At 43.8% G+C, this 22,326-nt stretch overlaps 1 protein-coding gene across 4 annotated transcripts in view; it reads right to left on the bottom strand.

Moving 5' to 3' along the window:
• Positions 1 to 22,326, bottom strand: part of ADCY9 (adenylate cyclase 9) — a 256,639-nt gene that overhangs the window by 221,540 nt on the left and 12,773 nt on the right. The window lies entirely within an intron of this gene.

Below are 22,326 nucleotides of genomic sequence, written 5' to 3' on the forward strand. Positions count from 1 at the left end.
ATAAAAGATACTTAGTATTAGTAGAAGTATAGATCTTTCCTCACCCTCAGACACCTGTGGCACGGTCAGACACTTGTGTAGAGCGCCCTGTTCCAACCTAGCTGTTACACTGGGACTGGGGCCTGCAAATTTTAACTGAGGCAGCATAGTGAGGATCTTGGAGCACTGCTGGGAGTGGGGGCAGCATGCTCAGACACTTGGAGCACCACTGGGACTGGGGCTGCACAGTCAGGAGCTTAGATGCGGCACAATCACTGCAGACCACATAAAATGGCCAGGCGGGCTGGATTTGGCACAAAGTGAAAGGTGGGTGTTGGCAGTGCAAGAACTTTGAAGAGGGAGATCTGTGTGGCAATGACAAAGCAAGTGTTGAAGGCAAGAGGGTTTGTCAAATAGGCATAATGCTCTTAGAAACACAGAAACATGAAGTCAGATAAAGGCCAAATGGACCATCTAGTCTGCCTTTCTGCAATAACCATTATCTTTTTCTCTCTCTCTAAGAGATCCCACTTGCTTATCCCACACCCTCTTGAATTCAGACACAGTCTTTGTCTCCACGCATCTACCACCCTTTCTGTAAAAAAAAGTATTTCCTTAGATTGCTCTGGAGCCTATCACCTCTTAACTTCATCCAATGCTCTCTCATTCCAGTGCTTCCTTTCAATTGAAAGATACTAGACTCATGTGCATTTACACCATGTAGGTATTTAAAAGTCTCTATCTCCCCTCTCCTGCCTTTCCTCTAAAGTATACATATTGAGATCTTTAAGTCTGTCCCCATATGCCTTATTATGAAGGCCACGTACCATTTTAATAGCCTTCCTCTGGACTGATGCCATCCTTTTTATATCTTTTTGAAGATGAAGTCACACCAGAGTCTTATACAGGAGCATCAATACTTCCTTTTTCCTACTAGCCATACCTCTTCCTATGCACCCTAGCATCCTTCTAGTTTTGTCATCACCTTTTCAACCTGTTTGGCCACCTTAAGATCATCACATACAATCATACCCAAGTCCTGCTCTTCTGTCATGAACATACCGCATTTTTTGCACTTTAAGATGCACCTGACCATAAGACGCACCTAGGTTTAGAGGAGGAAAACAAGAAAATATTCTGAACCAAATGGTGTATTAATATATTTAATAAAATATAGCAGAATAATATTTCAACCATGTAAAGTCAACAGCGGTATTAAGAATCATCATCACTGTCATTAACAAATGAAGAGAGACTAAGGTTCAGCACTCTTCTAGTTTTCTAGGCTTTGCACTCAGCCCCCCCCCTGGGCAATCAGAGCCTTAGGCTCCTCCTCGGTGCATCTGGGGAGGGGCCTAAGGTTCTGATTGGCTATGACGCATAAGGCCCCTCCCATAGGAGGGGGCCTTAAATAACCTTGGCCAATCAGAGTCTTTAAGAGTGGGCCGTTTCATTGCACTAAGAAAGCCCCACCCAGCTCACCTGAAGAGCTGAGGAGTCTGACACATGTTGTCTCCATACTGTCTCAGATAACTTTATTGAAGCACCAGTGGGGAGACGGGACAAGGGGGGTATAGAATATTTCAGTGTGGGATGTTTAACCACAGCTATTTCATCACAGCCCTTTAAGAGCATGCCATTTCATCGCGCTGTCACCCCCCCCCCCCCCCCCAGCTCACCTTAACAGGCAGCTCACGAGAAGTCTGATGCACTGGGGAGGAGAAGGCCTGCCATTTTGAAGAGGCGGGCCAGCTGGCCAGAGGGAATAGATTTCTCTGTGTTTTTTAGTTGATGCTTATTTTAGTCGTCCCCCCCCTTTTTTTTTTTTTTATACTTGTAACTCGATTAGAAGACCAGATAAGAGATTGAATCACATTTTAATAATAATAATAATAATCTCTCTGGCCAGCCATCTATGTAAGGTAAGGGGAAAAGGGTGGGGGTCGTCGGAAGCACGGGTATCTCTTCCACTGCCAACTCCAGACTCCGTCCCTTCTTTTTGCGGTGCCATATGCCTGGAACAGGTTGCCTGAATCAATACATCGTGCTCTATCCCTGGCAGTGTTCAAATTAGAGGTCTGCACGGGAACGGGAATTGCGGGAATCCCCCCTAACCCACGGGGCTTCCACGGGGACCTCCCTCTGGCTACGGGACTCCCACGGGGACCCCCCTCTAGCCAACGGGACTCCCACGGGGATGGAAGGCTTTGGAAGCAGGGTTCGTCCATATAATATAATGGACACGTCAGTCTTAGTAAAAGAGGGGGTTTATAAGTTGATTACATGAACAGAAAACAAAAAAAGTGTTCCACCAAAGAGATTCCATAAGGAAAACAGCAGCGCAAACACAAAAGAAACTGTGGAATTGATGATCCTGTCAGAAGTAATTGCTGCTTTTTATGGGGATGGGCGGGGATAGAGTTAATTCCTTGCGGGGACGGGGAGGATCCTGACGGGGCGGGTGGGGACGGAGAAGATCCTGGCAGGGACGGAGAGGATCCTGGCGGGAATGGGCGGGATTTCTGTCCCCGCGCAACTCTCTAGTTCAAATACAAGCTAAAGGCCCACTTTTTTGGAACTGCTTTCAACTCTTAACTCCCCCTCACTGCTGTCAGATACATATACCCACTATAACCTCCCCAACCCTGAAATTTCCTGTCTAAATTGGAGTATAAGCTCTTCTGAGCAGGGACTGTCTATTGTATGTTAAAATGTACAACGCTGCATGCGCCTTTCAGCGTTATAGGAATAATAAATAGTAGTAGTAGTAGTACCTTTTGCCCACTCTGGTATTGCAGACAGAGAAACTACAAGCATTTGAAAAAAAAATAACACACTTCAGACTTGTCAGCCTTTACTAAGAGGATTACCAAGTAGTATACAGAAGCACTTTGAAGAGCAGTTAATGGATGAGGAACTTACAGCAGCTGCAATATTATATCCAAAGTTCAAGACTGTATGGATCAAGGACCCTAGGCAGAAATTACTAGGAATAGGTTTGCTGTTGAAAAAAATACAAGCCAAGAGTTCAATCACAGTTAAAGCTTCTATGCTACACACCGGCTCAGACACAGTTGGAGGTAGATGATGATTTCTTCACTTTAAAAAACTGCAGACACCAACACCACAGGTGGAAAAGCTATTTTATCTGCTTACATGAACAGTATAAATTATGTTGAGAACTTGTTGGATATCCTGTTCTCAAAGACATCATTTCTGAACAAAACACTGCTTTACCCTGTCAGTGTTGCATATGAATGAATGTTGTTGGACAGTTGTTTATTCCAAGAGGAGGTAAAATGACCTAATTTTAATTTGTAATTTCATTAAAGTTTCTGTTCCACTGTACCTTCAGGTATCTAGACAGATTACAAGTTGATGTGTATTATATGACCCTTGCAAAGTCTTGAATCAATGTCTCTCCACTGCTTCTAGAGTCCATAAACTGTAAACTTGAAAGACAAAACATTTACAAACATAAAACTTTCCAAAACTTTACTACAGTATATACTTAAATATATACCAAACTTTTTGGACCAAATATGTGGCCCAAAAATGGGGGGGGTCTCAGTTTATATTTGGGTCAGCATTGACCTGCCCTCCTCCCAAACCTGTTGCAGGCCTCTGCTGGGCCTGCCATGAGAAACAGTGGTCCAGCATTGTGCCGGGACAGCAGGGATCCCTCCCACCTCCCAGCCGATTCTAAGAATTTTTACTTCCCTCCTGCCTCTCCTACATACTTTTAGAATCCCTGGTGGTCCAGCAGTGAACCGCGGCAGATGCGACCTTCCTTCGCTCCTACCCATTCAGAAACACTAGCTGACTGGCTGCTGTAAACTCGCAGCAGCCAATCAGCTAGCGGCTCTGCACGGGCAAGAGTGAAGGAAGGTCGCTCCTGCCATGGTTCATCGCTGGACCACCAGGGATTCTAAAGGTACATGGGGGAGACGGGAGGGAGGTAAAAATTCTTAGAATTAGCTCACACACAAGAGGGATCCCTGCTGTCCCAGCCCATCGCTGGACCACCAGGACTTACGGGAGGCCCGGTGAAGGCCTGTAAGACATTGGGAGGGAGAAGGGGGGACAGAGCAGGGATGGAGGAGAGCTGGGTGCAGAGACTGGTAGGGCAGGGGTCGGAGTGAGTGAGGGGGCTAGATGCAGAGTCTGGCAGAGTAGGGAGGGAAGGAAAACAGGGTGCAGAGCCTGGCAGGGCACTGCACTTGAATATTATCTCCCCAGTTTATATTCAAGTCAATCTTTTTTCCTCCTTTTTTTTTTGGGGGGGGGGAAAAGATTACCTCGGCTTATATTCAAATTATATATGGTAGTATTGCATATACACTTCTCCCTCCACATTCAAAGATGGCCCACGAATACAAAAAAAAATGTGAATAACTTTTTCCTATTATATTTATGGGTTTTTGGTATAGCCCCCGTGATTGCTTTTAAAAATAAACTAGGTATTGCAGTTCTTGCATGCTCCAACACTGCTGTTTGCCTTACCACGCTGCAGCAAGTGAAAAATTTTCTCTCTACACACTTTTCTCCGATGCTTTCGTTTACTTGACCACACTGAAAAAAAAATGCGCTGAACTTTTTCAGCACTCCAGGATAATGTCATTTGGAGGGCAGAGCCATCAAGACAAAAAAACATGGAGGGAGAAGTGTATACCATATTCACTCAACTACAAGTTGATCTCATGCATGTCAAAGGCAGTTTTACATCTAAAAATGGTCTAAAACCCTGTCACCCATGAATAAGTCAAAGTTCACCTCCAGCCTTCACCTGGGCTAGTACCTCTTTCTCCCTCCCACCTCTGGGGATCCATAACTGCTTCTTCCCATCTCTCCACCAACCCACAAATTCAGCATTTCTAACACCCCCACCACCACACACACACACACACACATATATACACACTTTGCAGTGTATCTTCAAATGTAGCTTCTATAGAGTCTCAGCAGTGCAGCGATCCTCCTAGGCTGCCTGCTTCCTGCCCCAAGCATTCGCTCCAATTCATCCTGCCAAACAGGAAATTGAGTCGGAGGTGAGGGACGGATCAGAGTGCGCACACTAGGGCAGGAAGCAGGCAGCCTAGGAGAACTGTTGCACTGCTACAGCTCTATAGACAAAGCCCCCCCCCCCCATCCTAATACTTCTCTCTTTATGCTGATACTACGCTTCTTCACAAATGTATTCTGTTCTTCTCTTGACTATTCAGTGTCTTCCTCACCATCTGTATTCTGTAATTCGCTGACCATCCAGCCCCTTTGATGTATAATGTTCAAGTTTATACTGTAACCTATTTGTAACCTGTAAACACTGATTACTCAGTGACTTCCTACCTGTTCTCACATTGTAATTTGCTGACTGTACAGCTCTCTTTCACTGTAAACCGCCTAGAAGTCGCAAGATTATGGTGGTATAGAAAAAATAAAGTTATTATTATTATTATAGCAGCTACTTTCAAAGGTACATAAGTAAGGGGGATGAAACGCTGACCCCCATGGGCTGGAGATGGGAGGGGAGGGAAAGAAGAAGCAATTTTGGACCCTGAAGGTGGAAGGGAGGAAGAGAGAAGTGCTAGAATTGTGCTGCCAACAGGATTGTGGGGAGGATGGTAAACTTTGTCAATATCATAGTTAAGATTACCCTGTATTTTTTTAATGGATTTTTTAGACAAAATTTTTTAACTTACTATCAAATATTTACAGTAAGTATATATGTAATGTAATTTATTTCTTATATACCGCTACATCCGTTAGGTTCTAAGCGGTTTACAGAAAATATACATTAAGATTAGAAATAAGAAAGGTACTTGAAAAATTCCCTTACTGTCCCGAAGGCTCACAATCTAACTAAAGTACCTGGAGGGTAATAGAGAAGTGAAAAGTAGAGTTAGAGGAAAAATAAAAATAAAATAAACATTTTAACAAGACAGCATTGATCTAAATACTTTGGAAGGTAGAAGAGAGGAGAGAAAGGAATAGAAGCAGAAGGGGGAGCCGTTGAACAGTAGAATTCTGGAGAAATTTAAATGATAGAAATAGAACAAAACAAAGACAAAAGGCAAAACAATAGATAAGATTAAAGATAAATCATAAGCTGGAAAGAAAAATAAAATAAAACTATATTTATAACAGCAAAAGAAAAAAAAATCAAATACAAGCATGAGGATTAATGCTTCTGTTCTTGTGTGTTAATTTCAGATTGGTGCCCTGTCCTGCATTGCTCAGAGAGGACCAAAACATGTGCAGCTTGTAATTATATAAAAACCATTAAAACAAAGCTATCATTCCATACGAAAGAGCAAATACAAGCTGATGGCAACATTACGTATTCCCATAAAGGAAAAAAAAAAACCCCTGTTGAAACTCGAGGGCTAGTAAGATTATCCATAAATGGTAATGCAAACACTGAAGGCCAGCATTCCATGAGAGAACACTTGTGAGAAATGCTCCAGCTTTGTTCAGTTTTGTGATGCAATAAAGATAAATGATCAACTTATTTTGGCTTCTCATCACAGAGAAAATACGAGTGAAAAACACTCATCAAATCAGTTATCATTATCGAAATTCAATATCCAATTTATCTAGGAAAAATGGTGCTTTTTGAAATTCAGGGCTGTGATGTCAAGAAACTGAAGTTACAAGCGCTCATTTACAGTTTAGACCGTAGCATCACATTTTTTTGCCTCATTATAGTCTTGTTATTGCATGGCTGATTAGATTTTATCCGCAGGTTTCTGTTGCTTAATAACGAATGTATATCTGACAAAGCAAAAAAAAGGTATTTGATGAACTAACTTGGCTGCATTAAAAATTTAACTTGATGTGTGTGTTATTATGCTCATCTCAAAAGGTATTGCTACTGCTGGTGATTCCACTATATGTCAGGTTGAGTAAAGATGAATGGCTTTTTAACCACACCTGCCGAATTGAATATGATGAACCTTCAGAGTTTCCATAAACACTTTAATGTGTGGTCATTTGAAAGAGCTATTAGTTTTATAGTGTTTTATAAGCTAAAATGATGTCTTACCTGATCATTTTCTTACCTAAGTAGTTACAGCAGACAAATCCAGACGCATGGATTAAGTCCATCCACCAGCAGGCAGAGATAGAGAACACCAAAGCTGTGATCCATTACCTTGGATGGCATACTGCTTAATTCTCCAGTATTGTCTATCCAAGCAGAATAGGAGCCGATATGAATTTAGCCCCCTCCTCACCACTTCTTCACAAGCCAGGACTATCTAGCCGTAAATTTGGTTTCCTGTATATCATCAACAAGGAACAAGCACAGAGTCAGATGGTCATCCACCACCACCAGGGGTGGATTCATCTGCTGTGACTAAGGGAAAGAAAATTATCAGGTAATACATAATTTTGTCTTCCCTGTCATAAGCAGCAGACAAATCCGGATGTATGGTATGTAGCAAAGCAATCCTCAGATGGGGTGAGCTGACACCATGGAAATGACTGATGCTCCAAAGGAGAAGTCTGATCTTGCCACCACGTCCACTCAGTAGTGCCTGACAAATGTATGAATGGACGACCAAGTAGGCATTCGGCAAATTTCTTCCAAAGAAAAAGAGGGAAATTCAGCAGGATGCAGAAAGCACTCTAGTAGAATGAGCTCGCAGGGACAAGGACGAAGGCTTTCACACCAAAATATACACTGATGAGATGGCTTCCTGAAATCATTGCTTCACCATCATCTTAGAGGCCATCGTGCCTCTGGAAGGGCCACCATATAGAACAAATAAATGGTCAGAACAGTGGAACTTATTTGTGACCTGTAAATAAAACAGCAAGACTCGATAAACGTTCAACAAGTGTAGCTGACAAAATCTATCTTGATAGTCCTCTTCTGTAAAGGCCAGCAGGAACAAAAGCTGATTCACATGAAAGGCGGACACCACCTTAGGCAAGAACGATGGAACAGTATGGACAGTGACACTGGTGTTGAAAAAATGCAGAAAGGGATCATTACAAAATAGGGCCTGGAGCTCAGACACCTGCCATGCTGACGCTATGGCTACCAAAAAAAAATATCATAAAGTGAGATCTTTCACTGTAACATGATGAAGGGGCTTGAAAGGACCCTTCTGCAATGCCCACAGCAACAAACTAAGTTGCCACTACAGACAAGGCTTCCTCAGGGGGTGTCGCAAGTGCATCACCCCTTTGAGGAAAAGCACCACATCCGGATGCACCATCAAAGGTGGATTTTGCAGTCTCCCCCAAAAACTCGCTGGTACTGCAACCACATGCAGAGAGCTGGCCACTAAACCCTTCTGGCAGCCCTCTTGCAAGAAAGACAAAATCTATCAAGGAAGAACGAAATGGTGAAACCCCTTTCTGAGATCACCAGGACTCAAACGAATGCCAAACTCTTGCATAGGCTGCAGACATAGACCATTTATGAGTTTGCTGCAAGGTAGCAATAACTGAATTGGAAAACCCCTTTTTTCTCAACTGTACCCGCTCAAAAGTCAGGCTGTAAGACCAAAGCAGGATGGGTTTTCCATGAAAACCAGACCCTTACAAAGAAGGCATGGCAGTATCGGCAATCTTAAGAGCTTGTCGACCAATAGGCACATCAAGTTTGCATATCATGTCCTACGAGGTCAATCTGGGGCTACCATGATCACCTGACTTAAGGTTACTGACTCTGGAGAGGGCCCTATTGATTAACGGCCAAGATGGAAACACATACAAGAGCATCTTCCAAGACCAGGAGTGGGATACAGTATCCATTGCCTCGGACTCTGACCCCCATCTCCTGCTGAAAACACACAGAACCTTGGCATTGTGCTGTGTCGCCATCAGATCCAATACTGAAGGGGACAGTTCCCACTTTGACTGGACCAGAGAGTTCTGGCTGAGAAAGTCCGCCATAACGTTTGCTGTCCCCACAATGTGGGATGCAGAGAGGAGGAAAAACATTCTGCTCTACCCCTGACAAGTGGAGTCTGGCTTCCTCTGACATTCTCTTTCTGCGAGTGCCTGTTGATGTAGGCTACCACTGTCACATTGTCTGACAGTATGTAAGCTGGTTTCCCATTGACTGGCTCCTGAAAGGACAAGAGGGTCAGCCATATCACCCTCAATTCCAGATGATTGATGGGCTAGCTTGGTTCTGTCATGGTCCATTCCCCTTGGACCATAAGGTGCTGGTAATGAATTCCCCAGCCCTGAAGGCTGGCATCCATCGTTATCATCTCCCAAGATGGAGACGCAAAGGGCATCCCGGTCCTGAGACTTGCTGGGCTGAGCCACCAAGTCATACTGGCCTTGGCAGATGGGGACATTAAAAAAAAAAAAAAGTGTAGTAAGGTCCCCGCCAAGGTCTTACACTTCAAACACCTATCCTCTTCCCACAACCTGATCTGTGTTCCCTTACTCTAGACAAGTATACCTCACATATTAGTTTAAATTGGGTTTCTTGTAAATCAGTTGATTTGACCATGGTGTACAGGGTGCTAAAATAAGTAGCTATGTATGATGCATCATATTCTTTCCCCATCTCTGGTTCCCATTTCTCTACTAAATGGGTTAATGCTATAGGTGGCACCTCTGAGACACTACACCAGTGGTCTCAAACGCGTGACCCAAGGGCCACATGAGGCCCGCCAGATACTATTTTGAGGCCCTCAGTATGTTTATCATAATCACAAAAGTAAAATGAAACAGTTTCTTGATCATATGTCTCTTTAGCTATAAATGACAATATTATTATTAAGACCTAGCCAAAAGGAAAGATTTATAAACTATAAAGAGTTTTACCTCATGAAAAACTGTTGTTTCTTTAATAGGACATTAACTATTTTTTCTTAGGCCCTCCAAGTACCTGCAAATCCAAAATGTGGCCCTGCAAAGGGTTTGAGACCTCTGCTTTATACCATAGTTTATTAAGAACATCAGAAATGCAGAGGAGATAATTATCCATACCTCCTGATGACCAGCTAGACCTGCCGGCCTTTAGTAACAAGGACCAGAAATGTCTTGCCTGAAAATAGGAGAACATGTGCCTATTCAGCACCTCCCATTTGTCCTTTAACTGCTAAAATGAGGGAAACTGATCCCCCTCCTATATCTAAGAGCAACATATATCTCCCTCTATTCCCCCCAAATCTCGAAATGGAAAATGACCCAATCTTGGAGTGAAATCTATATTTCCCACTAAAGTCAAAAAGGGGGATTTGTCTAATGCTTTACCCTGCCAATGTTTCCACCAGGTACATGTCTGTCAAAGTGATTTTAAAAAATGGAGTTTGGAGGAATGCACTATAAATTTCTCTGGCTTCACATGAAGTAAACTGATGAATGAGAAAGGAACACTCCATGCTTTGAATCAATTTGGTGAGCAGACTCTAACTTGCCCAGTAATTCCTTTTCCAGATAAGTCTCATTAGTGATGCCACATTATAAAATCATAAATCCAATAATCCCAAGCCCCTTCTGAACTTTTCCAAGACAAGTTTTGCATAACTAATCCGAGCCACTTGTGTCTCCAAATAAAGGTGGACTTAAATTTCCTTTCATCTCTCCTGTAAATCCAAATTGGGATATTTTGTACAGGATAAAGCAGTTTGGGCAGCATTATCATCTTTACCAATGCTACCCTTCCTGTAAGGGAGAGAGGGAGTTCATGCCATTGATGACAAAAAGAGTTGATTTTATCCAATTGGTCTAGCACATTTCATTTATATACAAGTCTAGGGCCCATACTTAAATATATGCCTAGGTAACACATAGGTTTCTTGACTGGAGATATAGCTAACTGGGAGTGCCAGGGTATATCCCCATCTCTTAGCAACAGCATTAATTCCAATTTAGCGCAGGAGACCTGGAAACCAGAGACTTTCCCAAACTCTTGTTCTATATGTAAAGCCTCTGACAAGTGGAACGGAGCCTATTCCAAGTAAAAGAGAATACCATCTGCAAACATACTAAGCTTGCATTCTGTGCCTCCAATAGATATACCTTTAATACGATCATGCTGTCTTATTTTTATGGCTAAAGGTTCAATGACTAATAAAAACAACAAAGGGGAGAAGGGGAAACCCTGTCTGGTGCCTCTCCGCAGCGGAAATGCTTCCAATAATTGTCCATTTATCAGCAGGCATGCTTATGGGTCAGTATATAATCCCCTGACTCATTGCACAAACTCCTCCTCGAAGCCATACTGTCCCAGTAACCAAAATAGATACTAACACAAAATGCTGTCAAAGACTTTTTCCATATCTAGCCCTAGTATTGCTGAGGTCCCTCTGTTCCCCCTATTTCCCTGTAAAGCTGTTAACGCTTTTAGAAGATTCATGGAGGCTTATCTGCCTGGGACAAACCCTACTTGATCTGTATGAATGACAAAGGGTAACAGAGCATTTAACCGGCATACCAGTATAGCTGCCAGTAGCTTAGCATCTTCATCTAGCAGCAAAATAGGATAGTAAGATCCCACCTGCTTAGGGTCTTTACTTGGTTTATGCAAAAGCACCACATGGGCTAGACCACTGTTCTTCAACCGCCGGTCCGTAGAAAATTTCTGCCAGTCCGTGCAGGGCCGGCGAGATTGATGGTCTTTATAGGTGTGGTGCAGAAAATCTGTTGCTTTTACACTGGTGCCGAGTTAAATTCAGCAGGTGGCAGCAGAGCAGACCCCTTCCTAACCCTCACCCAGCCTTATGGAGAGGGGTTGGAGTGGATCGATAAGACACAGATCCTGGGGTGTTTGTTTGTTTTTTTTGGGGGGAGTGGGGAAATCAAGGGGCCCATAGTAGTTTTCTGGATAATAACACCACACATTGCACCGCCGATCACAGCAAAGGCAGAAGGAATCACTTACACAGGGTGCGGGTTGATGAAGAGGCTGCCATCGTATCGCCTCCTGACTCCTCGGCTAGACCCATTGCTGGGAAGCTGCGATCCGCTGGATGGGACTGGAGAGAGAGGGACAGCAATGAAACAAAGCCAGACAGCGCGAGTACGAGAAGCAGATCATGGATGGCTTGGCAGGCAGCTTTGGTTATTTTTGGCACAGGGAGGAAGGATCTGGATGACCATATAATTGAAAGAAGGCTGGGGAGAGGGTGCTGCCCTTCCCTAGGGGGATGCTCCCAGCAGTGCCCCGGGAAGAGGACCTGAGCTTTTAGAATGCTGCTAAATGAGCATAGGGCTCTCTCTGGGCTTCAGAAAGAGAAACCTCGCAGCTTGCACCTTGACGAAAACCCTTAAGCCAAAAGATACTTTCTTTGCACAAGGAGCCTTTCTAGATTACCCATCACAAGGTGCACGAGACCAGGGGGAGGGGTGCACCTCTCTACCCTACCCCCAGCAATAGGAGGGATTTCTGAAGAACACCCCAACCCCCCTTCGAATCCTTGCGAGCAGGCTAATCTGCACGCCGGCTTCATCCCTCCTTCTGACGTCACTTCTTTTTTGCGGGACCAGGAAGTGATATTAGAAGGAAGACACAGCCAACGCGAGCTGAGGCTAGGATAATCTGCACATTGGTGGTGAAGAGGTTCAGGTACGGGGAATGCATTAACCTGTGGTGCTTTTCAAAGACTATTTAATTACTGCCTCAGTTTTGGAAACTGGGCCTGATGAAAAGTTTTTGGTGTGGTTTCCTGAGCTCGACTTTGATGCGGCCAAATTAGAAGGGAAGGGAAGAGAGTTACTGCTGGATAGGAGGAGGAGGGAAGGTAGAAGGATAAAAAGGAAAGAAACATCTGGTAGGGAGATTAGAGGAGGGGAAGGGGAGAGCCAGGCATGAGAAAGTAGAAAGATTGATGATGGGAAGGGGTCATCAGAGAGGGACCTAGATCTGGTGTAGGAGAGATAAAAATGAAGAGAGCAGTGAAGCTGGAATGAATCATGTAAAAAGGAGAGAGGATGTGCAGGCTGGATGGAAAGGAGAGGGGGCATAGAAAGAAGACAGATACCATATGGAAGGGGGAGAGGGCAGACAGTGGATGGAAGTGGCAGATGCTGGATTGAAGAGACAGGGAGGGCAGACGCTGGAAGGAAGAGAGTGAAAAGAAGATGAAAGCAGAAATGACAAAAGATAGAAAAAAATAATTTTATTTCTATTTTGTGATTAGAAATATATATCCTGCTAGAGCTGGTGTTTGATATAACTGGGGACTGCAAAGCCCAGGCAGTGCTTCTTTAGCTTCCAGCTGGCTCTCTCTGATCAGGGGTCAGTTGCCCTAGTTGCAGTCCCCTAACACTATTCCTGTCATGTATGTCTGTGGTATTCTGTTAGCATAATATTTCTGTGTAGCATTCTGTAATAATTTGACTTATTCAGTTTTCTTGATAGTAGAAGGGATATATGTGAAGGGGAGGGGAGACAGGGGTTGGTTGATCCTTGCTCTGTATTATTTGTATTTATAAAATGACAATTGTACAGAATATTGTTTCTTTTTATACTTTAATATAATACGTTCAATATAAAATCATAACTGAGGCTTGTGCGGATGGGATCAGATGGTTTGCGGGGACCGAGCTCACGGAGACAGGGTAGAAACGGGGTTTTTAAATTTCAGTCCTAGTAGTTTGCCGGTCCACAAAATTATTATTTTATTTCCGCCGGTCCATAGGTGTAAAAAGGTTGGAGAACACTGGGCTAGACTACTCACAGGAAAGGCCTCCCTCAGCATGTCTTGATAGGTATTATATAAAAGTCTGGCCACAATATCACTTAACATTTTGTAATACTCTGGACCTAAGCCATCCATAAATAGAAACATAATGGCAGATAAAGGCCAAATAGCCATCCAGACTTCCCATCTGCAGTAACCATTATCTCTTTCTTTCTCTAAGAGATCCCACGTGCTTATCCCACGCTTTCTTGAATTCTGACACAGTCTGTTTCTACTACCTCTTCCGGGAGACTGTTCAATGAATCTACCACCTTTCTGTAAAAAGGTATTTCCTTAGATTACTCCTGAGCCTATCATCTCTTAACTTTAGCCTATGCCCTCTCATTTCAGAGCTTCCTTTCAAATGAAAGAGACTCGATTCATGGGCATTTATACCACATAGGTAATTTAAACATCTATCATGTCTCCCTTCTCCCACCTTTCTTCCATACGCCCTATGAGAAGACCACACACCATTTTAGTAGCCTTCCTCTGGACCAACTCCATCCTTTTATATGTTTTTGAAGGTTTGGCCTCCAGAATTGTACACAATATTCTAAATGAGGTCTCACCAAAGTCTTATACAGGGGCATCAATACCTCCTTTTTCCTACTGGCTATACCTCTCCCTATGCACCCTAGCATCCTTCTAGCTTTCATCTTCACCTTTTCAACCTGTTTGGCTACCTTAAAATCATCACATACAATCACACCCAAGTCCCACTCTTCTGTTGTGCACATAAGTTCTTTACCCCTAAATTGTACCGTTCCCTTGGGTTTTTGCAGCCCAAATGCATGACCTTGCATTTCTTAGAATTAAATTTTAACTGCAATATTTCAGACCATTCTTCAAGCTTCACTAGGTCTTTCTTCATGTTATTCACACCATCCAGCGTGTCTACTCTATTGCAGATTTTGCTATCATCTGCAGAGGCAAATCTTACCCAACAGCCCTTCAGCAATATCACTTATAAAAATGTTAAAAAGAACAGGCCCAAGAACAGAACCTTGAGGAACACCACTGGTAACATCCCTTTCCTCAGAGCGATCTTCATTGACCACTACCCTTTGTCGCCTTCCAGTCAACCAGTTCCTGACCCAGCCCGTCACTTTTGGGCCCATCCCGAGGGCACTCAGTGTATTTATTAGACGCCTGTATGGAACACTGTCAAAGGCTTTGCTAAAATCTAAATACACCACATCTAGCACACTCCGTCTATCCAATTCTCTGGTCACCCAGTCAAAGAAATTGATCAGATTTGTCTGACAAGACCTACCTCTAGTGAATCCATGTTGCCTCTGGTCCTGTAATCCACCAGATTCCAGAAACTTCACCATTCTTGGTTTTAAAAGCATTTCCATTAATTTGCTTACCACAGAAGTTGGACTTAATGGCCTACTCCTTCCTTTCTTCCACTTTTGTGGAGAGGTACCACATCCACCCTTCTCCAGTCCTCTGGTGCCACTCCTGACTCTAGAGAAGCATTGAAAAGATCAGTCAGCCAGAACTTCCCTAAGTTCCTTCATCACCCTCGGATGTACACAATTCAGCCCCATCACTTTGCCTATCTTTAATTTAGCTAGCTCCTCACAAACATAACCCTCTGAAAATCAATAAGGGTCTACCACCTCTCCATCCCTATTTGCATTTGTCTTCTGTGGTGCCGCTCCCTGCGCTTCAGCTGTGAACACAGAACAGAAATATTTGTTAAGCAATTCAACCATTTCTTTATCAGCTTCTACTTATTTCTCCCCTTCACCTTTGAGTCTCACAATGCACTTTTGCACTTCTTCCTATCACTGATATATCTAAAAAAGTCTTGTCTCCCCGTTTTACCATGTCAGCTATTTTTTCTTCCATTTGCATCTTTGCTTTCCTGACTACTCAAATAGACCTGGCGAATTAGTTAATTTCAGATTTTTAATGCTTGTCCAAACCTCCTCCAGAGAGATTAGGGTATTCAAGACTGACAGATGCTCCCTACTAAACAGAGGTTAAGAAAAAAATGAGCCCTGGGGCTCCTGGTCAAATTTCCCTCCCTCTATAGAGATTTCAATAAAATTGTGCAACTTGGGCCTGTATTTGTTCCATGCCAGTAACTCAAAAACCTATGCAGGTTTTTTTAAAATCTAGATCAATAACTGCTGTTTGCGGTAGGGCCAAACTAAGATCACCAATAGTTTTCCTGCCTTGTTACCCCATTTATAGAATTTGTACCTCTTGTACTTTATGGTGGAATATTACATTTATTTGTTTCCTGATCTCCAAAATCCTTTTGACTACTACATCGATTCTTGTCCATTGTTGCTGGCACACTAGTTGCAACTCTCTAGATAAAGCCAATTATGTTCCTTCAATTTGTTTCCACTGAGCTGCCACATATGCGATGATGTGGCCTCTCTTGTCTGCCTTAGAAGCTTCTCAGAATGTAGTAGGTCTAACATCCAGGGCAGGGGTGCCCACACTTTTTGGGCTTGCGAGCTACTTTTAAAGTCAAAATTATCTACCAACAATAAAATTAAAAAAAAACACAAAGCACACTGTACGCAGAGAAAATGTGAATTATCTCATTTATATTCCGGAGTTTTTTCAAAGAGGTCAAGGCAGATGACTCTATGCAATGTCTCAGGTACTTCTTTAAATCTCAGAGTTATCAAATTTGTTTAAAAATTATTATTTATACATTTTCATCTGAAGACATTTTCATTTCAGCAATTTATTCTTGATGGATGAAAGAGGTTGCATTGTAAGTTATGTGTTTATATAATTTTTCTTCAGTATGCTCAGTTATTCTTGTTGTAAACCGCTATGAACCCTTTTGAGGTTATGGTGAGTTATAAATACAATATGTAATGTAATGTGCCAAGAAATCTGCCTCTAAGTTGGCACTCCATAGCCATAAAAGGTTTATTCTGGCAAATTCAATCACGTGAGAAAAGCCATGCATGGGGGATGGTCAGCGAAGGGACAGGACGAGCCTGCTTCCATACCCTCTGTATCTGCTGTTCGCTTTTTCCCTGTTTCGGTATGTAGGAGGACATTCTCCTCGGCAACTCTTCTGTCACTGTACCATCTTTGTGACCCTTTCCAGGGTGCAGTTTCTGGGGTTTTTACCTTGTTATTTGTACTTACCTTTTTGTATTTGCACTTTTTTTGATATTTGCACCTTTGGCGTATTTGTTGTATCTGTTACCTTGTTGTTCCCTTCTCAATAAAAATTATAAAAAAAAAAAAAAAATATTAAAAAATGTATATTTTCTCCATTTGAAAACTCCAAGAGCAGCAGTGTGCTTCTTGTCATATAAGGCTTTAAGGTTTGACCTGCCATGGAGATATACTTGAGATCCAAGGATGGCAAGAAGATAGGTGACTTAGGGCTCCTTTTATCAAGCCGTGCTAGCGGGGTTAACGTGTGTGACGTCTCATCACGCGTTAACCCCCGCGCTGGCCTAAAAACTACCACCTGCTCAAGGGAGGCGTTAGCGGCTAGCGCAGCCGGCAGTTTAACACGCGCTATTACGCACGTTAAACCGCTAGTGTGGCTTGATAAAAGGAGCCCTAAATCTTGTAAGTACTATCTAATTTTCAGGTAGTTGAAGCAGAAGCTGAATACTTTTCCTTCAGACATTTTAAGACACACCCCTCATTTCAAAATTTAAGCTAGAAGTCAATGTGTATCCATTCATCTTTCAGAAAAATGCACCTGGAAAATTACATTTATAAAACAAAAAACAGCAACAAATAATCAAGAAACACCCCCCCCCCCCAGTATCTTATTCATGCTCCAGAAAGGATATGTCCCAAACCTGCAATATTTCCTGATAAATGGCCAATTGAGCACTTCCCAAATTAGGCAGAATTGAGCCCAACATGATTGGCAGGAAAGGGAATCAAGGGAAGAGGTAAAACGCGGACCTGACGGACCTTGCGGATCTAAACCCGCACGTCCTTAAAAATCTCAGGTCCATGCCGCTTGTAGTTAGTTTCTGGCTCTGACAGACCTCGGTGACAATTTAGCGCTGCATAGGGGAAAAAAAGTATTAGGATCCGTCAGCGCTACAATGTCATTGAGGTCTGTCAGAGCCGCGGACTTCAGATTTTTAAATTTACTGGGGCTGCAGGAAACCAGTTTAAAGGATTTGTTTTAGAGCCGCTCCAGCACTAGTCTCTGGCTCTGACAGACCTCGGTGACATTTTAGCGCCGACGGATCCTAATACTTTTCCTTCCCTATGCAGCGCTAAATTGTCACCGAGGTCTGTCAGAGCCAGAAACTAACTACAAGGCACGGAGCTGAGATTTTTAAGGATGTGCGGGTTTAGATCCACGAGGTCCGTCAGGTCCGTGAGGTCCGCGTTTTACCCCTTCCCGGGAATCAAACAGATTTCTGTGATGTTTCATACCAAGCATACTAACTACGAGGCAAGTCTTCAACATTTCAGCAATCCAGTTCAATAGTGTCCTAGTAAATATTAAAATTAAGTTAATGACATACTTGTGAACAACTCATAAGCATTTTCCACTGCAACAGAGAATATTAAAAAGTTGGACTGTGAAAGATTAAAGGAAGAGAAGAAACCTTGTTTCTAGTAGAACTTCCCTGTTCTAGTTGAATACACAGATCCATTAAAAGGATAAACACTTAAAACTGTTCAAACACAGCTACTGTGCCCCTCCTCCCCCATACACACACCCTTAGGACACACAACATGAAACTAAATATTTAATCTAGCTCCTCCTAAACCTGCTCAAAGATATCCACACCAGATCTCTCTGGGCATTTTATCTCTTTGCTGCACACATACATTCAGTTGAGCTACAAAAGATGACTAAGTCAATTAACTGCACAACAAAAGCTAAAAATAACAGCCAAAGCATGCCACAGCAAAAATTTTAAATTCCATTTCTTTCCAAATTTTTAATCTTCCAACACAGTAGTGCACTATGAGTCTCTAGCATCCAGTGACCAATGTGCATATCTGCACTCATCACACACACATGCCCTCTTTGCTGCCATCTCCAAAACTACTTTCCTGGTTTCAAAGGATGGGGGCCATGGAAAGGCATTGAGTGCACGAATGGCTGAAAAGCCCTATGCTTATTTTTGTTTTCAGTGATACTGAGGGCAAGATTCTCAAAACTGTTTTCCAGCGTTTAGCCTGCACGCATTTTAGCGGGGGATTATCAAAACAGACTCTCTCTGTCTTTAGCGAGGTTTATAGCAGTCTCCGACAATGAGCCCTCCGGTGGATTCTTAAAAATCGCCAAGGCATTTTCAAAGAGCAGCATCGGCTTAATGGCAACAAAAAGCAATGACTGGTCCAGGGGTGCCGTTACAGTGCCAGCACTTAAGTTTTGACTGTGAGTAATTTAAAAAAAAAAAAAAAAAGTGTATCTAATAGTGCTGCCCGATTTCTGATTCAAATCGATTCACTGATTCACTTTAGGTGAATCGATTTGAATCGATTTGTTTAAAAAAAATAAAAAATAAAAAATCGGCCTGGCCAATTCGGAAGTGCTACAGCCAGGCGGGAGGTGGGGCCACAGGACGAGCCTAGCACGCCCTCCTGGTCGCCCGAAGATAAGCTGCTGGTCAGCTTGCGGGCCAACAACAACCTTCCATGCCACCATGTACACTCAATAAAACTTAGCAAAAGTATGTACTGGTCGCCGTACATGAAGAAGGACACGGTACTACTCGAAAAGGTCCAGAGAAGAGCGACTAAGATGGTTAAGGGGCTGGAGGAGCTGCCGTACAGCGAAAGATTAGAGAAACTGGGCCTCTTCTCCCTCGAACAGAGGAGATTGAGAGAGGACATGATCGAAACATTCAAGGTACTGAAGGGGATAGAATTAGTAGATAGGAATGGGTTATTCACCCTCTCCAAGGTAGGGAGAACAAGAAGGCACTCTAGAGTTGAGGGGGGATAGATTCCGTACAAGCGTGGGGGGGTTCTTCTTCACCCAGAGAGTGGTGGAGAGCTGGAGCGCTCTTCCGGAAGCTGTTATGGGGGAGTACACCCTCCGGGGATTCGGGACAAAGTTAGACAGGTTTTTGCTGAACAAGAATGTGCGCTGGTGGGGCTGGTCTCGGTTGGGGTGCTGGTCTTGGACCGGAGGGCCGCCGCGTGAGCGGACTGCTGGGCATGATGGACCACTGGTCTGACTCAGCAGTGGCAATTCTTATGTTATTATAGTGCTGCAGGGCTGTTCGTCCATCGGGCTGTGACTGGTGCTGGAGTACCTGTACACTGCCAAAGTGACCCTATCACTGGACACTGTGGAGGAGGTTCTGTCTGTGAGCAAGTTCTTGCACATCCCGCAGGTGACCCACCTCTGCGTGCATTTCCTCAACGAACAGATCTCAGTGCAGAACCACAAGCAGGTGTGTAAGATCGCCGCCCTGCGTGGCCTAGAGGAGACCAAGAAGCTGGCCAACAAGTTCCTGGTGGAGGACATGCTGCTGTTCAACTTCAATGAGCCATGCACCCTGCTCAACTCGCTGCCGCCATCCGTCAAATCCAAGTTAGCTCTTCCGGATGTCCGTGTTTTGGCTGGAGCACAAGTGCAAGACGCGCATGCAGCACACGCCGGTCCTTATGAAGCGCCTCTGCTTTGCCCTCATGCCGGCGCTCGAGCTCATGGAGCGCTGTCTAGTCAGTCAACTTCATGCGCTCCAACCCCATCTTTCAGAAGCTGCTGCTCGACGTCATGGGCTACCATCTCATGCCCTTCAGGCACCACTGCCGCCAGAGTCTGGCTAGCAGGTAAGGGTAGGTGGAGTTTACATCCAGAATGTGCCTATGTGTACGGTATGTGCACAGTGCAGTGCTATGTGTATAGAATCAGCACTGCCCTCGTGTGTGTATGTGTGTGCAGTCTGTGTATAATATATGTGCATACAGACTGCATACAGTCACTCTCATGAGTATATAGTTTTGGGTCATGTTTGTATTGTCAGCACTGTTGTCTGGTATGTACAGTACATGCACACTACAGATCTGTGTGTTCCTGTATCTCTCCTTTGGGGTAATATCAAAATCCATTTGAAGCACTGATGAAATAGTGAATTCCTGCCAGTCATAACATACTGCTCGTTTTCAGATTATCATTCCCATTTACCCTGGCTGCATTCCAAAAACCTACAGTCAAATATTTTAGATGAAACCTTTTTCAAAAAGAAGAATGCATATTGGGAGAAATAGAAGGGAGGGAACCCAGAAGTCTATAAAAGCTCTGCCAGATTTGTGAACAGTTCACATGAACAGAAACTTTGCATGAACTTCACTAATGATTTAATGCTAGCTCTATAGTTGTAGCAAGTCCTGAGCACCTTTAACCTTGATGAAATTTCTTCACTATGTCCAGGGAGGAGGGAAGAGTGACTTGTGTTTAGCACTCCCAACCATTTTGAAAAAAGTTGGTACCTGTGATTTAATATTGCTCTATGGTCCAAGACAGCATGATAGTGTAAGCTGCAGCCTTATACACCCATTATATGCTCATTTGGCTCAGGAAAACTTGATCGAGTGATGGAAGCTCTGGACGCCGCCAAACTTCTGTTGCGCCCCGCAAACAACACAGAGATGATCCGAACGCTTTGGAAATAAACAAAGAGGGTTCCTCTCTATGGAACAGACACAGTGTGGTGGGGTCATCTACTTCCCTAACCAGTGAATCCTCCATCTCCAAATCCTCAACCTCCCCCTCTTCCAGGGACCCCTGAATAGGAAAGGAAAGGTAGGCGTTAGACTGAGGGTCCCCCATCCGAGGGTATCACCCTATGCCTCTTAGCTGCCTGTGTATCCACTTAGTTGACTGCCAACTACTGGAGCATCAGAAGATCCCCCACCACTAGCCCCTTGCTGTGCAGGCTGAGAACCCTGCAACAGAAAGGCCTTGTGTAACAGGACGACGAATTCAGGGGAAAACTGCATGATCTGCCCTCCTGCCTGCACTGCTGACAGACCGCTCGCCAAAGGCCCTGTCCCCGCTAACGCAGCAAGCCCGATGATGTCATCTGGGCTTCCCTCTATCTCTTACGCGCTTCTTGCCACACCCAACAATTCTGTGATCGATGAAGAGCGGGGCCGTGCATCTTTCACGTGGGAAATGCCTGTGTCCTCCAGAACCATATTGCTTTCCTCCCCTGCAACGCCCACACAGCCTACCAAACAGAGACCCAACAGTGTTCTGCGCTTCCCATGGCGCGAACACCTTTTAACTGCCTCTGCCGCCATAAATAGCCACCCAGACCTGAATGGCACTACAAAACATTCAACTCTAGTCAGACCCAAATAAAATCAACACTGCTTACCCGACAGTAGAAACCTGAGGCAGAAGTGATAGTTGCAGTCTGTATAAACAAAGTATATCTCACTGCTACACACAAGTCGATCTCTGATCTTTTTTTTTTTTACATGGGAAAGAAGAATAATAAGAGACTCTATACCACCTCACTTCCACTGAAGGGAGGGTGGGGCAAGGACCTAGGGGGGCCAGGTGTAACCCCCAAAGTCAGCACCACTCAGCCAAACACCCCTTGCTCACTGAAAAGCACTCTCAACAGGAGCCAAAATTGAGCAAACACATCAAAAAAAAAAATTCAGGAGCCAGTAGAACTGCAACCATCCGCCTGCTGGAGATATAGAATACTGAGAAACAGGAGCAGTTACATCCAAGAGGGACACCTGT

Source organism: Geotrypetes seraphini, chromosome 11 (genome assembly GCF_902459505.1).
Source record: "Geotrypetes seraphini chromosome 11, aGeoSer1.1, whole genome shotgun sequence".
NCBI classification, from domain to species: Eukaryota; Metazoa; Chordata; class Amphibia; order Gymnophiona; family Dermophiidae; genus Geotrypetes; species Geotrypetes seraphini.